Source organism: Sylvia atricapilla, chromosome 7 (genome assembly GCF_009819655.1).
Source record: "Sylvia atricapilla isolate bSylAtr1 chromosome 7, bSylAtr1.pri, whole genome shotgun sequence".
In the NCBI taxonomy this organism is placed as follows: Eukaryota; Metazoa; Chordata; class Aves; order Passeriformes; family Sylviidae; genus Sylvia; species Sylvia atricapilla.
Genome location: NC_089146.1, coordinates 36,785,781 through 36,805,848, shown reverse-complemented (window position 1 = coordinate 36,805,848; position 20,068 = coordinate 36,785,781). Strand labels below are relative to the sequence as shown.

Here is a 20,068-nt window from a genome sequence, read left to right as displayed (position 1 = left end):
CATATTTGCTGTAAATCAAGAGCAGTTCTGGGTTGCTCTGAACTTTGTCCCCTTGGGTTTGTTTCAGAATGAAGGCATCACACGAGAATCCCTTTAATAATGACGTTATTTTGCTGGGTTTAGAAGAAAAGGATACAAAAATCAGAGGGAACGAGGGAATGTGTGGCTCACGAAATTAAACACATGTGGGAAGCATAAAAGAACCAGCCTGAGGAGTGAACTGTGGGCTCAGGGATTCCCAATAATTGCACAGACCCCAACCATCCCAATCCAAACCCAGGCCGGGTTTGATCCGGGATTCTTTGGGATTTTATGGGTTATTCCAACCATCACAAGCCACGTAATTAACAGGGAAAACAGAACCAAAGCTTTTCCAGCAAATCGTTCCATTGTCAGCTCGTTTATGAGGTGAAACGGGGAATTTTTCTCCAGCTTCCCAAATCCACCACCAATATTTACAGAGGGAAGATGAAAGAAGTTCAGGCACTCAGCGCAGAAGGCGACATTTTTGGGAAGTGACTTAATTGCAACATTTTCCTTTTAGGAGCCACTTTGGAAGACACCTTAAAGGGATTTGTTTTTCCGAACGTGTCGGGTGTTTAATTTCTAAAAAACATTTCGTGGCCTCAGCACTCCCAGTGATGAGTCATTGTCAACCTTGGCCCACGCTGCCAAGTGACTCGGGAGAAATATCTGCCAGAGGGGGTTGGGGAAAAAAGGGAAGGAAAAGAGCAGAGGAGGTGGCCCCGGTTTAAAGGATGAGTGGCCCTTTTCCAGGCCATGCGAGGAGCAGACAGGGATTTTTGGGGAGGGGAACGTGTTTCCATCCTCTCCTGGGGTCCTTTTTCCAACCATGACCCCCACAGCCAGGAATTCCTTCCCGATATCCCATCCAAACCTCCTCTCTACTACTTTGAAGCTCTTCCTTCTTGTTCTCTCCTTCCAGCCCTTGTCCCCAGTCCCTCTGCAGCTCTCCTGGAGCCCCTTCAGGCCCTGCCAGGGGCTCTGAGCTCTGCCTGGAAGCTTCCCTTCTCCAGGGGAACATTCCCAGCTCTGCCTGGAGCCTTCCCTTCTCCAGGGGAACATTCCCAACTCCCCAAGCCTGTCTTATTTACGCCGAGAACGAAATAAAAAACTCAACTGAGAAGGAAATAAAAAACTCAACTGATCCTTGCAAGCCACACCCAAAAATTCCAAGTCTGGATGGAGAGAAACACCCTCCAGATAGACGCCTCTGCCCCTGGTGCTCCCAGTCCTCCTCCAGTGCTCCCAAATCCCTCCTGGACTGTGAATCAGCGGAAACCTCGGCGAGGGGAGGGCGGCTCCGAGGGCCTGCAGCATCCATCAACAGCCAATTCATTATCCCAAACCCGGGGAGGATAATGAAACCCGCTGAAATATGGGACCAAAGGCCAAGGTTGGGTTCCCTGGAAACCAGAGCATTGTGTTGCCTGACTTTTGTTGTCCCCAAACGTTGCCCTCGCTATTCCAATGCTGCTGCTTTGCCAAGGGAGACGTTCGGAGCATTTCCCCCCCTTCCCTCCCCTCCCTCCTGCCTCAGGCTGCCTTTATCTCCGTTTATTTCTTGCTAAAAGGATTCCAAAAGTGTATATTTTTTTTTTAATCATTCCCGGACATTTTTTTCCCCTCTTTAATCCTGATAAAACGCTGCACTTTATTCCCATAAACATCCTGGCCCACTCAATATCTCCTGGCCCTTGCCAATCTCCGGGAGAAGAGGAGTGACCTCAGGATGATAATGCTGGATTTATCAGCACGAACTCCTATGAGCTTATTTTTTTTTTTTCTTTTTTTTTTTTCTTTTTGTTCCTTTTTTTTTTTCTTGTTTTTTTCTTTTTTTTCCTTTTTTTCCTTTTTGTTTTTCTTTTTTTTTTTCTTTTTTTTTTTCTTTTTTTTCCAGCTGGGGGTATAAATCAAGGGCGGGATCTGGGGATTCATTCCATCCCTCGTGATGGATCTGTCATCACAGGGGAAGGACGGGGAGCTTTGTGGGGATCCGTCCTCTCCCTCTCTGCTGTCATCCCTGATGGAAATGTGAGCTCACCGTGGGAATAGCTGGGGAAAAAGGGGGCTGATAACTCGCTCCAGCCGGCCCAATTCATATTGTCTGCCCCTATTCCCATGTTTTATCTCCGTGTTCTCAATGGCCAGGGAATTTCTGGGGTTTTTTTGCACGCCATCCCTTAAACAAGACAAACTATTTTTAGTGCCTGACTGAGCTTCCCAGGAGGAGTGAAATACAAGGTGGGCCTTCCAGCAGGATTTTTTCATGCTCAACAGCGCTTTTCCCCCACGTGAGGACCTTAAAACCAGCTCCAGCCATCCAGAGAGGCTTCTACAACCTCTGCTTCATCAAACCCGCTGTGTGCAAGCAATTCCTCTCCCTTTGTGGAAAAGAAAGGTGATTTTTTTCCTCCCCTATTTTGTGAGGATAAAAGTGCTCGGGCCCTGGGATGTGCTCTAATAACAACCAGCCCCACGCGCAGGAACTGCTAAAGAATGGAAAATGGAGATAAAACTGTGTAAACATCGAGGGAGGGATTAAAACATCGCCACGCTGGATGAGAAAGCTCAGAAATATCTTCCAGGAGTTCTCCTGAACCCCTTGGCTTTCCATGTTTGTCTGTCAGCTCTGCCCTCCGAGCAGAAAGGCAGCTGAAGATCCCACAAACAATCCCAGCTCTGGGGGAAAAGGCATTCCTGCCAGGACTGGGAAAATGCGGGAATATTTAACATCCTTCCTCAGGAGAAGGAATTCCTGGTTTTCTTACCGCAGATAATTCAGTCCCGGATGAGAAGCACCATCCCTTCTCAACCCCAAAGGTTTGGAGCATTGGAGCTTGGACTCGATGACCTCAAAGGTCTTTTCCAACCCTAATTCCATTATTTTTAAGCTCACAGGAGGCAGATGGTTTATGTGTCTATTTGGGTTCATTTTCCAGCTTTTGCCTCTTTTCCCTCTTTTTAGGGGGGGAGGAAACCAGGGAAGTTTTCACCTTCCCAGTGGGATTGTGCCAGCCAGGGGACACAGATCCCTCCCTGGGCAGCCTCACCCTGCAGAGAGGAGCTCCAAGGACATCCCTGGGACAGTCACAGCTCAGAATTCCCCCTGGGACAGGGAAAATTCCCGCTGGGAATGCTGCAGGGCTCAGGAGTGGTGCTGATGGAGAGTTCTCTCCATGCCCAAGGGGAATGGAGCAAGAGGAGTAAAGTCACCACAATATTCCCAAATTTTGGCACTGGGGAGCTGCTGGCCCCTCTGTGGGTTGCCCCACAAGTGGATTTTTATGGAATCACTGGGAAACTGCTGATAGAAAAGGGAAGGTTGACACAGGGAAAGTTCATATCCCAGGTTTTTTAGGCAGAGCAGGAGCTGTGCTCAGCCAGACACCCGGAATCCCACAAGGATCATGTGCCTCTGGAGATGAGCAGGACCTTGATCTTCATTCTTTGGAGACATGGAAAAATCCTGACAGGGAGATGGGAATGCTCCTGATGGAAAAATCCCAACAGGGAACTGGGAATACTGATGACAAAATCCTGACAGGGAGATGGGAATGCTGCTGACAGAAAAATCCTGAGACGAGATGGGGATTCTGCTGATGGAAAAATCCCCACAAGGATCTGGGAATGCTGCTGATGGAAAAATCCTGACAGGGAGATGGGAATGCTGCTGAGGGAAAAATCCTGATAGCATCTGGGAATGCTGCTGAGGTAAAAATCCCCACAGGAAGCTGGGAATGCTGCTGAGGGATAGGGATCCCTTCCAAGACCAGTTTTCCATAGGCACGGATCCTGCCTGACCAAACTTGCCTTTAATTGCCTCATTCCCATTCCCATCTCTCCATTTTCCTTTCATGCCTCCTCTGTTGTCCCTCCCTGGCTCCTCACATCTCCCCAGTCTTCGTTCCCTCTTTTTTCATCACCGTTTCAGATGCCCCAAAGGATTGAGTTTTCCTTTCTCTGCCTCTTGCTGCCCTGAATGCTTTCCCCATGGGAATAACGCTGGGGCCTCATCTTTCATTCCCTTCCGAGGGGAGATAAAAGGAAAAGGATGCTAAACCCACACAAAGCGCCCCAAATTCACTTTGATCTTGACATCAGCGAGTCGTTATAGGACCAGAATCAAAACAATCCACAAAATCAGCGTGGGGAGAAAGGAAGGCTTCCAGTATCATCATTATTTTTTCATATATATATATATATATAAAATAATATATATAAATATATATCATGAAATTTTAAATAATACATATTTTATATATTTATATATAATATATATTCTATAATATCATTATAGAATATATGAAATATATAATATAATTAATATTATGTAATATATCATGTATAATATATCATATAATATATCACGTATATATAGCGTATATTATATATTATAATATATAACATTATATAATAAATAATATATTTATATTATATTATTGTATAGTATAATAGATCATATATAATAGTGTATATATATATATATATATATATATATATGTAAATAAAATAATTTTGTGGGTTTTTTTTGTTTTTTGTTAAGGCCTGGGGGAAATTCTGCTTCCCAACCAAGTCCTGCATCTGAAGCCATTCCACCCTGCCAGATCATTCCCGGGTTCCGTGGTGAGGCAAAGGGAACTGAGCCTTATTTGCCATCACCAGAATCACGGAACTGCATCAAACCAAAGCAGCCCTTTCCCAGGAAACACAGCTCCCATTCCTGAATCCCCTGCTCCAAATGCCCCTTGGGGAACTCTGCTCCAAGTCCCCTTCCCAACCCAGGGAATTTCATTTGGGTTTGGAAGCCTTGACAGAGAGGTTTTAGGGGCAGGCAGCCTGCGTGGTTTCCATTCCTGTGGTCACGGAACATCCCGAGCTGTTTTCCCTGCCTGCCCCGGGAGATTTTCCCCGTTAAGCACCAGCAGCTTTTGGGATTTGTGTTTGCCCACAGGCACAGCTGGGAAGAGCCAAGGCAGAGCCTGGAGGGAGCTGGATGTGCTCCTCGGGGTGGGAACGAGCTGGAGGCTCCTTGTGCTGTCCTCACTGATGGATGAGAACCTGGAATCCTGGAATTGTTGGGGTTGGAGGGACCTTAAAGCTCATCCAGGTGTGCAAGGACCTCTCCCACTATCCCAGGCTGCTCCAAGCCCTGTCCAACCTGTCCTTGGACATTTCCAGGGATCCAGGGGCAGCCACAGCTTCTCTGGGAATTCTATTCCAACTCCTCCTCACCCTCACTACAAAATCTCCTTCCTTAAATCCAAGCTGCAATTGATTTTCGTTTTCTTGGATAAATAATCATAAATCTGAAAATGGGGTTTGGGTTGAAAGGGGCCTTTAAAGACATTCTAATTCCAATCCCTGCATGAGCAGGGACACCGTCCTTTATCCCAGCTCACTCCAGGTTCTGCCCTTGGACATTTCCAGGGATGGGGAAGCCACAATTCCTCTGGGAATTCCATTCCAGGGCCTCCCCACCCTCACTGCAAAATCTCCTTCCTTAAATCCAATCCAAAACAACCCAAATCCTTCATTTTAGGAACATTCCCCTTGTCCTGTCACAGCAGCCCTGCCACAAAGTTTGGCCCCATTCTTCTTACGGCTCCTCTTCCATGATTGTCTCCTTTTCCTTCTGGGAATTTTTTCTGTGGGCATTCAGGAAGTTTTGTGGCAGTTTAAGGGGATTTTTCACATCTGTGCAGGAAGATGTACAGACACATCCAGGGTTGGGATGTCCACCTTCCCCCGTGGGGGATTTCTGCACCTTTGGCTCTGGCCAAGAATCCCCAGCCCCAGATTCCATCCCAAATTCATCCCAAATTTCTGCTGCCAGAAACAACCAGCCTGTGACAACATCTCTGCTTTCCCCGGAAACTCTGTTGAAAACTTCTCTGCTTGCTTTGGGAAATGCTCTCCCTGTGGCTGCCAGATAAAGAGCAGAGATAAGAAATGGATTGAGCCCAGCAGAGCATTTTTCCAGCAGAAAGTTAAAATATTATGGATTTTTTTTTCCCGCTAGGTTTTCCGGACGTGAGCCAGAGATCCAAACCCTTGGACACTTCCAGGGATGGTTCAGCCACAGAACCTCCCCACTTCTCCGTGTAAAAAATCCATTAAAAAAAAAAAAAAAATCTCTTTTTAGTTCTCTTTCACCACGACTTCAACGGTCCAACAAATCCCTGTGAAACTCCACCTTTGTGTCCATCTGGATCCTGGCCCTGTTTGATTCCGGCAGTAATTACTGGGAATTTCCTGGGGCAATCAAACCTTTCTGTGCGGCGGGTGCTGCAGCACACACCAGCAGATATTAAAGGGCATCGCCTTACAGAAAAATCACCATAATGGCTTTTTATTCCCGGCCTGAATTCCTGCTGGAACATCTGGCTCGAGGTGTGTGTTTAACTGTGCACACACCACCTTAATTAGCGCCAGCACCGGGGGAAAAACCCATCGGGGCAGCGGAGTCCCCAGCAAACATTCCTTCTCTATTTCCATTCCTTCTCTATTTCCATTCCCTCTCTATTTTCATTTAAAGCACAGCGCTTTGTAAAAAGGAAAGCAGATAATGATGGAAATTTTTGCCTCTTCTTGCGATAAAAGCTCGTTTGGTTTCATTTCAAGGAGCTGAGCTCGGGTGCATCCCCCAGAACCTCACATCCCGTCTTCTTGCAGCTGCCTGGTTTTGGGGTGTTTGTGGCGCTCTGCACGCCCATAAAACCAGAAATCGCTGTCACACAAGAATATTTTGGGTTTATATAAAAAGAAATCCATCAGCTCTGGGCATGCCCCAGACTCCAGCAGTAATTTGGGCCCCGTGTCCCCAAGTGCCACACGCACAGGGCTTTAAATCCCTCCAGGGATGGGGACTCCAGCCCTGCCCTGGGCGGTTTGTTCCAGGGCTTGAGCACCTTTTGGGGAAGAAATTTCCCCTCAGATCCAACCCAAACCTCTCCTGGTGCAACTTGAGGCCATTTCCTCTTTTCCTGGAGTCTGGCATGGATGAAACAGAGCTGGGACCCAAATCCTTCTCTCCAAAGTTTTGTAGCCAATACCCAAGGATTTTTAGCCCACGAGGGATTATATCTTTAAATTCCTGCCCTGCTGGGCTCAATATTTCATATTTCATATTCATATTTATTTCATTTCATTTATTTACACCAACCCGGCCCTCTCCTAGTCCTGTCCAAGCTCAGCCACTTCCCAGCTTGCCAAAGGAACAAAGCACAGAGGGAAAATCCAGATTTTCCAGCGCTTTAAAACCTCCACACATCCATTATTTAGGGAAAGGATGCAGGGATGAGGGGCAGGAATGAGCCAGAGCCCCCTGCTCGAGATGAGACCCAGGTGGCCCCACAGAGCTGGGGGAACAGCCTTTGCCTCCCTGGTGATGGATGCACAAATCCCTGCTGGCTGCAGCTGGGGATGGGGATGGATGGGGAGAGCATTAACCTTGTCATCTGTGATAGGTCATCCGCAGATTTTATCACGTTTTAATCCGTGGGTTTATCAGCCCCTTCCAAAGGGAAATGTGGAGATGGGGATGGACAGGGGGCAGCCTTCAGGGGGTTTGATGATAATTTTTTTAATGCTTGCCTTTCCTGAGTTCTTTTTTTTGTTTTGTTTTGTTTTGGTTTTTTGTTGTTGTTGTTGTTGTTGTTGTTTTTTTGGTTTTGGTTTTTTTTCCCTATGGAATGAGACACCCATTTCCCAGGATTTATGTCACCGAATTAGGGATGTACAATTCCTTTGTGGGAGGCTGGGAATTCCCGATGTCTCGAGGGCACAGCAGGTTTAAGGCATCACCCCACAGGCAGGACATTTTTAGGGTTGCTCCACCCAAAAGGTGGAGCCAGAATTCCCATCAATCCAGGAAAATTTGTCCTTCTTCCCTTCTTCACTGGGAATGTTTCCCTTTTCCACCTTTGTTTTCCATCTCCATGATAGATTTGGGGAAAGGAAAGGAAAGGAAAGGAAAGGAAAGGAAAGGAAAGGAGGGAAAGGAAAGGAAAGGAAAGGAAAAGGAAAGGAAAGGAAAGGAAAGGAAAGGAAAGGAAAGGAAAGGAAAGGAAAGGAAAGCACAGGAAAGGAAAGGAAAGGAAAGGAAAGGAAAGGAAAGGAAAGGAAAGGAAAGGAAAGGAAAGGAAAGGAAAGGAAAGGAAAGGAAAGGAAAGGAAAGGAAAGGAAAGGTGTTAGTTATTTATATCCTTTTTATCCCTGATTTCTCTGTATGGAAGGGATAATTGTGATCTCAGGCTGCTTTTGGTCCAGAAATAGAATAATGGAATTATAAAACCAATAAAGGTGGAAAAAAACCCTCCAAATAATTGAGTCCAAGCACCACATCCACATGGATTTTAAATTCCTCCAGGAATGGGGACTCCACCATTGGACAACCCTTTCCATGAAGAGTTTTTTTTCCTAATATCCAATCTTTAGGAAGTGACATCTCAGATGAAACAAGACCTCAAATGAGCTTCTCTGTTCCATGGGGATAATTTGATGGGTTGGTGACTGTGGATGAGGGTTGTTCTTCTCGACTGGAACGATTCAGGGGAGTAGCAGGAAGAGATTGAATCCAGGGAATTATCCTGTCCCGATTTATTGCCATCAAGCTCGGGTTAGTGGGATTTTTAGCTGGAAAAGCCACTCAAGTGAACTGCTTGGGAAGGGGTTAAACAGATGCCTGAGTTCTGATGAAAGAAGTCCTTAAAAACACGAAGTAATCAATTTTAAGACAGCAAATAAAAAAGGAGGGAGTATCCCAGCCTTGGGAGAGGAGAGGATCCCACCCCGAGTTGTTTAAGAACTGTTGATGTCTGCAGAAAATTCAGGAAAAGGGAGGCTCAGCCTAGGCTCTTCCCATCTCCATTCCAAAGGGGAAGGAGCTGAATTTTCCCCTGCTCCATCCCTAATTCCCAGGATCATTCCCATTCCAGCCTACCCCTGGAATGACCCCATGGCAGAGCACAGAGAGCTTTTTTAACACCTTTGGCATCAGCCACAAACCTCAGGACAAATCTGTTCCTCCCATGCTCACCCCCTGAAAAGTTGAGACATTTTGAGATTAAATGAATTTCTTGAGCCAGCGAGGAGGTTTTTTGGGGTGTATTTATGTCACAAGACTGAATTCTCTGGGATTTAGGGCATCTCCTCCCTGGAGCAGAGCTCAGTGCTCCAAATTCCACGAGTGCAACCCCTCCTCAGGCTGTGGAGAAAAGAGGATTTCACCCTCACAAGCAGCTAAATCCACCTTCAGGGGGAAAGGCACCAGCAGCCTCTTGTCCCAGATGGAATTATCTCGGGAACCACATTTAACTCAGGCTTTCACTTTGTTTCAGTTCAAACACAAAAAAAAAAAAAAAAAAACCACGTGTGGGTACAGAGAGGTATTTACACAGCTTTTATTTTTAGATTTAATCTGATGCAGAAATGGGAATTAATAAAAAAAAATCAAGCGAGGGGAAGGTGAGAATGAATTTCTGAGATGTGGCTGGACCTGCTGCACCTTGGAATAAGATTGAGGGAGACCAATGTGTTGATGGAATATTCTCTGGAACAAATATTCCGAGAGGAAAGTGGGGCAAGGATGGCTGGGGGCTTTCCAAGCTTTTGGATCAGCACTGCAGGAATAGGAGGAATATCCAGTCTGGAATAAAGATGGAGTTTAAGCTCTCAGTTAGAGAAAACCCCAATAAATTCAGGAATTTCACTCCATGGAGGGAAGATAAATTTACAATTCCCTCTCTCTCTCTAATGAAGGCTTTTCTCCTGTTAAGGGATTATTCTCATTTTTTTGGGTGAGCTCAGATCAGGCACCTTTGGCTTGGATCATCCCTGTCATGACTGGGGAGGTAAAACACCAAAAAGGGTGGATTTTCCCTAAAAATGTGCTGGAGGTTTCCAGTGCCAAACTCTCCTGTCACAGCCCCAGCAACAGGAAGAAAAATTCGACCCTGAAATCAACACTTGGGTTGTGAGCCACGTCCTTTGTTCTGCACACACACTTGGAAAAGACTTCCCAAAATATTGACTGACAGAGATTTTAAACTGTGCTCCGGTGCTTTATAACACGAAAAAGAACAACCCTGAATTTATCCCTTTGTGGCTGTTGTGCAGCAGGGATGAGTCAGAGTTTGTGAGCACGAGCTCAGGCTGCAGGGTCGTGTTCTGGGGAGGCTCCTCCTGCTCCGTGTGCTCCTGCTGAAGATTGGGGTTTCATTAAGGTTAAAAATGGATTTTTTAAATGGATTTGGAGCCCTGGAATGAATCCCCAGGAATATTCCTGGTCAGGTTGGATGGGGCTTGGAGAAACCTGGGAGAGTGGAAGGTGTTCCCACCGTGGCAGGGGGTTGACCTTTAAAAATCCCTTCAAACCCAAACAGTTCCACGATTCATTCAAATAATTTCAGATAAAATGAGGTAATTTACAGGAAATTCGATTAAAAACCTCTGATTTTGTGGAGTCTGGTACAAAAGAGGACTGAAGGAGGCGTTGCTGGTGTTGAGCGTTTGTTGTCTTTGCTGGCGAATGGAAAGAAGATTTTTAAGCTGGAAAATGGAGGCTGAGACCCAGACAAGCAAAGCTCAGCTGTTCCAGAGAAGCTGTGGCTGCTCATGGATCCCTGGAATTATCCAAGGCCAGGCTGGACAGGGCTTGAAGCACCCTGGGATCCTTGGAGCACCCTGGGGTGGTGGAAGGTGTGATCTTTCGTGTCCCTTCCACCCAAACCATTCCCTGTTTCCATGACAGTTCCATGGTGGTTCCATGGTGGTTCCATGAAGATTCCATGAAGACTCCATGAAGACTCCATGATGGCTCCATGAAGATTCGAGGATGATTCCATGACGACTCCATGAAGATTCTGTGAAGGTTCCACAAAGGTTCGATGATGATTCCATGAACGTTCCATGATGGTTCCATGATGATTCCATTGCAGTTCCATGATGATTCCATGAAGATTCCATGAAGATTCCATGAAGATTCCATGAAGATTCCATGAAGATTCCATGAAGATTCCATGAAGATTCCATGATGATTCCATGATGATTCCATGCCCTTACACCGTGTGAGGCCGTGACCCACACCCGACTCACCCTCCTGGCACACCATCAATGAAATTTGGGATTTCCATGAGTCAGAGCCCTCACCTGGGAGTGATCAGAAGAAAAAACTCAATCCAGACCCTCCCGAGATCAGAATCTCAACCCATCTGCGCCTCCAGACCCTTCAAATCTCCTGGAACAAAAACTGTGTGGAGGGAAAAATCCCAAACAAACGATTCCAGAGAGGAGCCTGAGGTCACTGCAGGAGCTGTCACACCTGGTTAGCCCCAACATGAGGCTGCAACGTGGATTTATGGCCCAGCATGGATCACTCCAGAGGCTGGGATAAGGGATTTTGCTAGGAAGGATGGAACCCTCATGGTTTTTTGGTTTTTTTGTACCTATATACAAAGATCAGCAGAATTAAAAAAAAAACACCAAAACCAACCAACCAAACAAAAAACAAAACAACAACAACAAAAAAACAAGCACAAAAAACAACAACAACAAAAAAAAAAAACACCACCAAACCAAACAAAATAAAAACAAACCATCTCCAAAAAAACCTCCCAGCTGACAAAGGAACAAAAGGATATGGGAATATCTAGAGGAGAAATGTAGGGGTTTAGAAAGATATGGCATAAAAAAATCTGTGTTTTGTCCGCAGCCTGATGTCTGGCCAAAGGCTCAATCAACTTTTCCCCAACTTCATGGAGATTCTCCATTTTTTCCCATTATTTTCCCTTGATTAAGCCATGTCCCACCACTGCTCCTGTCTCCATCTGGGAGCAATCTTTGTTCTCAGCCACAGCAGGAATGTTTTTTAGGGTCATTCCTTGAAAATTGGAATTAATTCGGATTCAGGAGAGCCCAAGATGTCCCTGTGTGTCTTCCTGCACCATCCAAGTGCCACCAAACCACATCCATGGCTTTTTTTCCGTGGTTTATATTGGAAGGAAACCTCTGCCACAAATGCCCAAATGATGCCAAATTTTTCATTCTTCCATATTTTTCCCCCCTCACATATGGAAATAGTTTCTCCATTATTAAAAAAAAGAAGAAAAAAAAAAAGGACGTCCATGACATTTGCTAAGGATAAAAAATAAAATAAAATAAAACAAAAGAAATAATTTTCATCGGGAAGTTCTCTCTTTTGGAAGGAAAACAATGCTTTTGAAACTCTTGTTTTAAAAAGCGTCCTTGCTCGTGTCAGGCTGAAAATATTTGGCTCGAGTTCAAGTGCAATGAAAACAGCTTTTGAAACGTCCAGATTTACAGTAAAACAGACATTCCAGCCTCCACACGGCTCTGGATCCAGGAAATCCTTAGGAACACTTGGGACAACCCACCCCGGAGACATCGAGCATCTGTTTTGCCATTCCAGAGGTTAAAAAAGGAGGATTTTGGGGCATCTCTTGGTTTCCCAAAGCACAGGGGCTGTTCTCTGCGTGCAAACAACCGATCCGTCAAATCCAATCCTGGTTTTCCCAGGATCTTGGACCCTCAACACTAAAATAATGCAAAATAAATACGGAGGAAAGTCTCTCCTTTGCTTGAGGAATTGAGTGTTGGATGACTTTCAGGGAATGGACATTCCAGTGGGACAATCCAAGGGCACCCAAGGATGGATCCCATCAACTCCCAGCTTTCACCTGAAATCCAAAAAATTCCTAAAATCCACCTAAAACGGACAGCAGCCACGCCACTGCTTCTGATTCAGGAGATCAATACAGAGGAAAGTCTCTCCTCTTGAGGAATCAAATGTTGGATGAATTCCAGAGAAGGGAGATTCCAGTGGGAGAATCCAAGGAAGGAGATCTCACTCCAAGGGCACTCAGAGATGTATCCCACCAACTTCCTGTTTCCGCCTAAAATCCTAAAATTCCCAAAATCCACCTGAAATAAGGACAGCAGCCACGGCACTGCTTCTGATTCAGGAGATAAAAACAGGGGAAATAAACACAGAGGAAAGTTTCTTCATCACTTGAGGAATCTAATGTTGGGTGAGTTTCAGGGAATGGAGATTCCAGTGGAATCCAAGGAACTCGCTCCAGGGGCACTCAGAGATGGAACCCACCAAGTTCCAGCTTCCACCTAAAATCCAAAAATTCCTAAAATCCACCTAAAATAAGGACAGCAGCCACGGCACTGCTTCTGATTCAGGAGATAAAAACAGAGGAAATAAACACGGAGGAAAGTCTCTCCTTCACCTGAGGAATCGAAAATTGGATGGAGATTCCAGTGGGACAATCCAAGGAAGGAGATCTTGCTCCAAGGGCGCTCAGGGATGGATCCCACCAAATTTTGTGCTTCCAGCTTCCCAAATCCACCTAAACCAGGGACGGCAGCCCCGCCGCTGCCTGTGCCGCACATCCCTATGTGCCACATGCCACGTAATTAACTTAATTAGCCAAAGCCCAATGAGCAACAGGCGCCGGGACTGCTCCCCAAACCATCAACGTGACAGCAGAGCCGGGGCTAATTAACACCTCCTTAATACCTCCACAAACACCGAACCTGCTGCCGGGAGAAAGAGTTTCACACTTCCTTATCAAATTAGGGCGAAAGCACTCCTAATGAGCGAGAATCAATTAGTGCGACACCCAAATGAATGTATTTGCGCTGTCAGCAAGAGTTATTTGCATAACAGTTTGCGAGGGGCAGGGGAGATGCTGGAGCTGCTCCGGGTTCCTAATGAGGAGATGCTGCTGGAAAAAAATTGTTTTATCCAAGTCCCGACAGCACCAGGAGCATCACAGGGGATCTTGCAGGGTCGTGTGTTCCCAAAAAACCCGCAAATTCCAGCTCAGGAGGGAATGGGAATGACTTTCTGGTCCTTCCCTCGTTTATCCAGAGAGGTGAATTCCTCTTCAGAGCCTCTCCAGGGGAAAATAAACAGCTGGAAATGGCACCCAACAAGCCAAAATAGCTCTTGGAAGATCATCCTCGGTTTTGCGTTGCTGTTAAAAGCTCTAATTAAATTAGAGGAGGGGCTGAGAAACAAATGGAGCAGAGATCGACAGCAAGTGGGTTTGATCAGATTTAATTTTTTTTACGGCTCCTGGAAACCATTTCCTTGCTGTTCTGGTGTCTTCCAATGTAGACTTGACCTTGGATTTAATTGTTCTGGAGCTGTGTTTATGACTAATTCCAGCGTGTCTCAATGGAATAGTCATGGAATCAAAGAATCATGGAATGGTTTGGCCTGGAAATGAACTTAAAGTGCTTTTAACTACAATCCCTGCCATGGGATTCCCATGGATTTCCACTATCCCAGGTTGCTCCAAAACCCATGGCCTTGGATATTTCCAGGGATGGGACAGCTACAGCTTCTCTGGACAGAAAAATATAAATAATATAAATAATATAAATAATATAAATATAAATATAAATATAAATATAAATATAAATATAAATGTGACAGAACATGGACTGAAATAACTCCCCACAAAGCTGAAATCCTGAATTCCTCTCAGGAATCACACACACACCCCCAACAGCCCTGACAGTATTTTCCAGCCCATTTTCTCCTTTAAAATCCAATGGCAAATTCTTCAGCTTGGGGAAAAAAATCCAGTCAATAGAAGGCAGAACGTTTTTCTGGTTAAAAAAAAAAAAAAAAAAAAAAAAAAAAAAGAGATTTGAATCTGCGTGGGCAGGGTGATGCTCTGTGATGATCCCAAGCTTTTCACATCCTCAGTGTTATTTTCCAAGGACAATAATAACTGTGTTCATACAAACCCATTAGGCACTCAATTCCAACATTTTTAGAATCCCCGCTTTCATTTCAGTCAGGTTATTAGAAGGTGTGGGCACTGGGGAATATTTTAATCCTAAAAAAAAAAAAAAAAAAAAAAAAAAAAAAAAAAAAAAAAAAGAAGAAGAAGCAAACAGCCCTATTTGTTTCCCATCCAGGGAATCATCTGCAGCAAATATAAAATGATTTTTAAAACTGGGATTGGTAGGAGGCTGTCCCACAGGTTTGGGAGGGATGAGAGGACCTTTTGGATCCCTTCCAACCCAAAATATTCCACAGTTCTAAATCCACGCTGGAGGTCACGCCGGGGAAATTTCCCCAGGAATTTTCTTCCTGAGCCGCTCAATCTTTTGGGATCCCACTTTTCACCGGATTTTCTGTGGCTCCTTTCATTCCCCCACCACGGGCGGGGTTTGGCTGCTGTGGGATGTACAGCTCCAGGAATTCCTGACTGTGCTAGGATCGCAGCCTCTCCGCCCAGCACAGCTTCACACATTCCCTGGATTCACTCTGGCATCCCCCAGCAATTCCAGCTGCCCTGGGAGCTCCAGCATCCCCTCCTCGGGAGCATCCATCACCCAGGAGGCACCAGCAACACAGCAGGGCTTGGAGCCCTGTTGATAATAGAATATAAAATTATATAAAAATATATAGTATAATTTAATATGATATATAAAAAACATAATCCCAGAATGATGATATGCAAGTACTTTTATTGAAGAGCTCTGGGAATCAGGGGTACAGGATACAGACCCAAATCTGACTCCAACATGGATCTCAAATGGACGTGTTTTTATACCCCTCCATTATATAACTACGTATTAATTATTAAACCCCTATTGATCTATCGAATATATTGATCTTATCCAAGCATGGATTGTTGTAGTTTCCATCAGATCCCCCAAATATAATTTCTCATGATTCTTGTTTAAGATAATCATCATATCCCATCACCAAAAACAATCATTACAATGAACAATCATATAATTTATCACATGATGATTATGCAGGTGCAGTTTCACATGGTCTAGTGAAGACAAAACCCAACCCTTGTTTCCAGGCCTATGTAATTTTGGTTCCCTTTCCCAGACCTATCCAGGCCCAACTTTTCTTTCCACCTCCCCTGAATCTGTTGTTCATCATTCCCATGATTTTAGAAACATTTTAACCCTGTGCTATCACCTGGATCATGCCCAGAAAACCTGGCGGGGAAAAAGAAATCCATAATATTTTAACTTTCTGCTGGAAAAATGCTCTGCTGGGCTCAATCCATTTCTTATCTCTGCTCTTTATCTGGCAGCCACAGGGAGAGCATTTCCCAAAGCAAGCAGAGAAGTTTTCAACAGAGTTTCTGGGGAAAGCAGAGATGTTGTCACGGGCTGGTTGTTTCTGGCAGCAGAAATTTGGGATGGATTTGGGATGGAATCTGGGGCTGGGGATTCTTGGCCAGAGCCGAAGGTGCAGAAATCCCCCACGGGGGAAGGTGGACATCCCAACCCTGGATGTGTCTGTACATCTTCCTGCACAGATGTGAAAAATCCCCTTAAACTGCCACAAAACTCCCTGAATGCCCACAGAAAAAATTCCCAGAAGGAAAAGAGACAATCATGGAAGGGAACTGTAAGAAGAATGGGGCCAAACTTTGTGGCAGGGCTGCTGTGACAGGACAAGGGGAATGTTCCTAAAATGAAGGATTTGGGTTGTTTTGGATTGGATTTAAGGAAGGAGATTTTGCAGTGAGGGTGGGGAGGCCCTGGAATGGAATTCCCAGAGGAATTGTGGCTTCCCCATCCCTGGAAATGTCCAAGGGCAGAACCTGGAGCAAGCTGGGATAAAGGACGGTGTCCCTGCTCATGCAGGGATTGGAATTAGAATGTCTTTAAAGGCCCCTGTCAACCCAAACCCCATTTTCAGATTTATGATTATTTATCCAAGCAAACGAAAATCAATTGCAGCTTCCTGTCAGATTTTATTCAAAAGAAAGAAAATTCCATGGAAACAGATCTTTCCTCTCCTCTCTCAGGTCTGCTGAGAGCTGTTTTCCCTCTGAAAATAAATGTCCTCGTGTTCTGTCTGGGTCTGATGCATAATTTGAACGTTCCGAGGGAGATCTTTGAAAGAAATCATTTTGTAATCTCCTGGGGAGGACGGGAGGCTGCAGGGTCAGTGCCTCAACCAGACAGGAGCCCATCAGCACCGAATAAAGAAAGCAAACATCAGTGAGAAAGGAGGGAAAATAAATTCCTGAAGGAGCGAAGCTGGAAGGATTCCCAACCTCGTGGGAGAAGCGGGAGGAAAAGTTGGGAATGAGGGGGATCACAGGAGGTTATTAAACCCCATCAGCCTCTTAGAGACACCTCCAAAATGATTTCCATTTACTCAGGGAAAAACTGGCACGGGGCAGCTTCTCCCAAGGCAAAGCAGCTCAGGGGGCAGGACAGATAAATGGAATAAATATCTGGATAAATATCTGGATAAAGAGCTGGGAAAGGCTGTGCTGCAGAGCTGAGCACCTCCTGAGACATTACCTGGCGCAGTAATTACCTCTTTGTGCTCCTGGAGGTGCCGTCATTCCCTAAACGAGTCGTTTCTAAGGACACATCCCTGGATCTGGGGTGGAATTCCTCGCCCGGCATCGCCTGTGGGGAGCACACGGCCGCTCCTGGCAGGAGGTGATACACACACACCATGTGCTGAGGAGTAACAGGGTTTATTTTTTAGCTTTGCAGGCTTTAAATAGCCTCGGAGGCGGTGAGAAAAAGCAAAATTCCCCCCAGCCCGGCATCCTGATGCGTGGGGATGCAGGGATCCTGCAGGGAGATGTTTGGCAGCTCCAAAAGGAGGGTTGTGAAAGCTCACAGGTGGTTTTGGGATGGGTTCGCCCATCCTGGAACTCTGTGGAGGTCTTCTCCTCCTCTGTGCTGCCTTTCCTCAAGGGATGCTCCAGGAATAATCCTGGATCTGTCACATCAGGCTCAGAGCCCCTGGCAGGGCCTGAAGGGGCTCCAGGAGAGCTGCAGAGGGACTGGGGACAAGGGCTGGAGGGACAGGACACAGGGAATGGATCCCACTGCCAGAGGGCAGGGCTGCCTGGGACATTGGGAATTGGGAATTCCTGCCTGGGCTGGGATTCCCAGAGCAGCTGTGGCTGCCCCTGGATCCCTGGCAGTGCCCAAGGCCAGGCTGGAGCACTCTGGGATGGTGGGAGGTGTCCCTGCCCATGGGATGGGTGGAATGGATGAGCTGTGAGCTCCTCTCCAACCCAAGCCATTCCATGACTGAGTTCTCCACCTTTAATTCCATATTTATTGCCTCACCTTGGAGTCATTCTTAAGATTGCTCAAAAAATCTGAATTCCTGGCACACGTGATGCACAGCAGACAAATGTCACCCCCAGATTTGGGTGAGTGTCTCATTGTCACTCTCTGATGTCCAACAGCAGCACGAGGGGACCGAGGACTCTCCAAGGAATGAAAATCCCAAATATTCCATGACTACTGCCGGCCCTTGAGGGCAGAGGGAGGAAACCCAAAGATGCTGCCACCCCACACCCCAATCCCCTCAGCCACAGGGTAAAGCTGCTTCCCTTTGCCTTCCCAGAGGGAAAAATGAGCCACAGCATCCCCGGCTGAGGCAGGAGGCCGTGGGGAGCCTGAATCAGAAGCCAAATTACAGCAGCCAGTGTTTATGTTTGATATTACCCAGCAAAACCTCCCCTCGACAGCCTCAAGGAGCTGCTCGTTTTCCAAACTCCAGCGGGAGACCAACGGGACGGAGCCAAACGTTTCCTTCCCGCTTTTCCCATCCCATTTGGAAGCGGAAAGCTCCTCCGAGGCACGTCGAAACGTCACGGACCTCCCCAAGACAAATATATCTTTTGTGCAATTTAAATGGCAATCAGGGAGCTGGTTTGGTTTTTTTTTTTTTTTCTGATTAATATGGGCGAAGCTGGCGGCCACAGCAGGGGACTGATGAGGCTAATCCGTCAATGTCCTTGAGAACGGGACGCCTGATTGCTCCAAAGCCACTGGAAGGGCATAATGAGGAGGGATCAGCGCCGGGATCCTGCCCCATCCCTCCTGCTCCAGCTTTTTTGGGGTGTTTGTACCTCAGCTGCTTCCATCGGAGGGATTTGGATGAGTTCTCCATGGCTGATGGAATGTGTAAGAAAGGGTATCCAAGGCTGGGGGAGATCAGGTGCAGGGCGAAGCTGGAATTTGGGATATTTGGATGGTTCTGGCTCTCTGCATGAGCAGAGCTGAACTTAAAGACCTTGGAGATGTGGATATCCCACAGATTCCCCCCCGTGCTCCCAGTGCTGCTGCAGCAGGCACCCACCACGGGCAAGGAACCATGAATAAATCCATAAACAATTGTCCAGTGTCCTTTTATCTGGGAATTTTTATCATCAGTAGGAACAGGACAGGGATCACTGCCCACCCTTTCCTCCTGCTCGTGGGACCAGGTATTTGTGATGCAGGAGAGCCCCGGAGCAGCCAAGGGCCATGGAAGATCAGGTGCAGGGCAAAGCTGGAATTTGGGATATTTGGCTGGTTTTGGGTGGTTCATCCCTGCATGAGCACAGCTGAACTTAAAAACCCTGGAGATGTGGATATCCCACAGATTCTCCCTGCTGCAGCAGGCACCCACCACGGGAAAAAACCATGAATAAATCCATAAACAATTGTCCAGTGATGTTTTCTTCATCATTTTTTTTCCTGGGAATTTTCATTATCAGTGGAGCAGGACAGGGATCTCGGCCCACCCTTCCCTCCTGCTCGTGGGACCAGGTATTTGTGATGCAGGAGAGCCCTGGAACAGCCAAAGTTGTAGCTCAGCAGCCATCTGAGGCCCAAAACCACATTTTCCTGTCCATCCTTTGGTTTCTCTGTGCTCAGAGCAGGAGCCCTGGGTGTTTTTCAGGATGCCTGCTGCATCCCTGCTGAGAAATGAGGAATTTCACGGCTTATTGAGCCCTGCAAGTCGTCACAGCAGATGAGACACGGCCCCAGATCATTTAATTCTTTTTTTTTTTTTCTTGCCGTTGTTACACGCTGAGAAATTTCCCTTGTGCCACAGCCCACAAAGCCACGCTGGCTTTTCCTCCTCCCTGAGCTCTGAGCTGAGTTGGATCCACCCATGGAGCAGATGGAATTCCTGCCCTCTACCTCCTGCAGCTCTCCCCACTCCTTAAAATCCAAGGCCTCATTGTCCTGGCATCATTCCCACAGCCCCAGGAGATGT

General features: G+C 46.3%; 1 long non-coding RNA gene across 3 annotated transcripts in view; it reads right to left on the bottom strand.

Moving 5' to 3' along the window:
* LOC136363751 (uncharacterized) overlaps positions 1–20,068 on the bottom strand; it is a 196,827-nt gene that overhangs the window by 134,266 nt on the left and 42,493 nt on the right. The gene's annotated exons all lie outside the window — the stretch shown is intronic.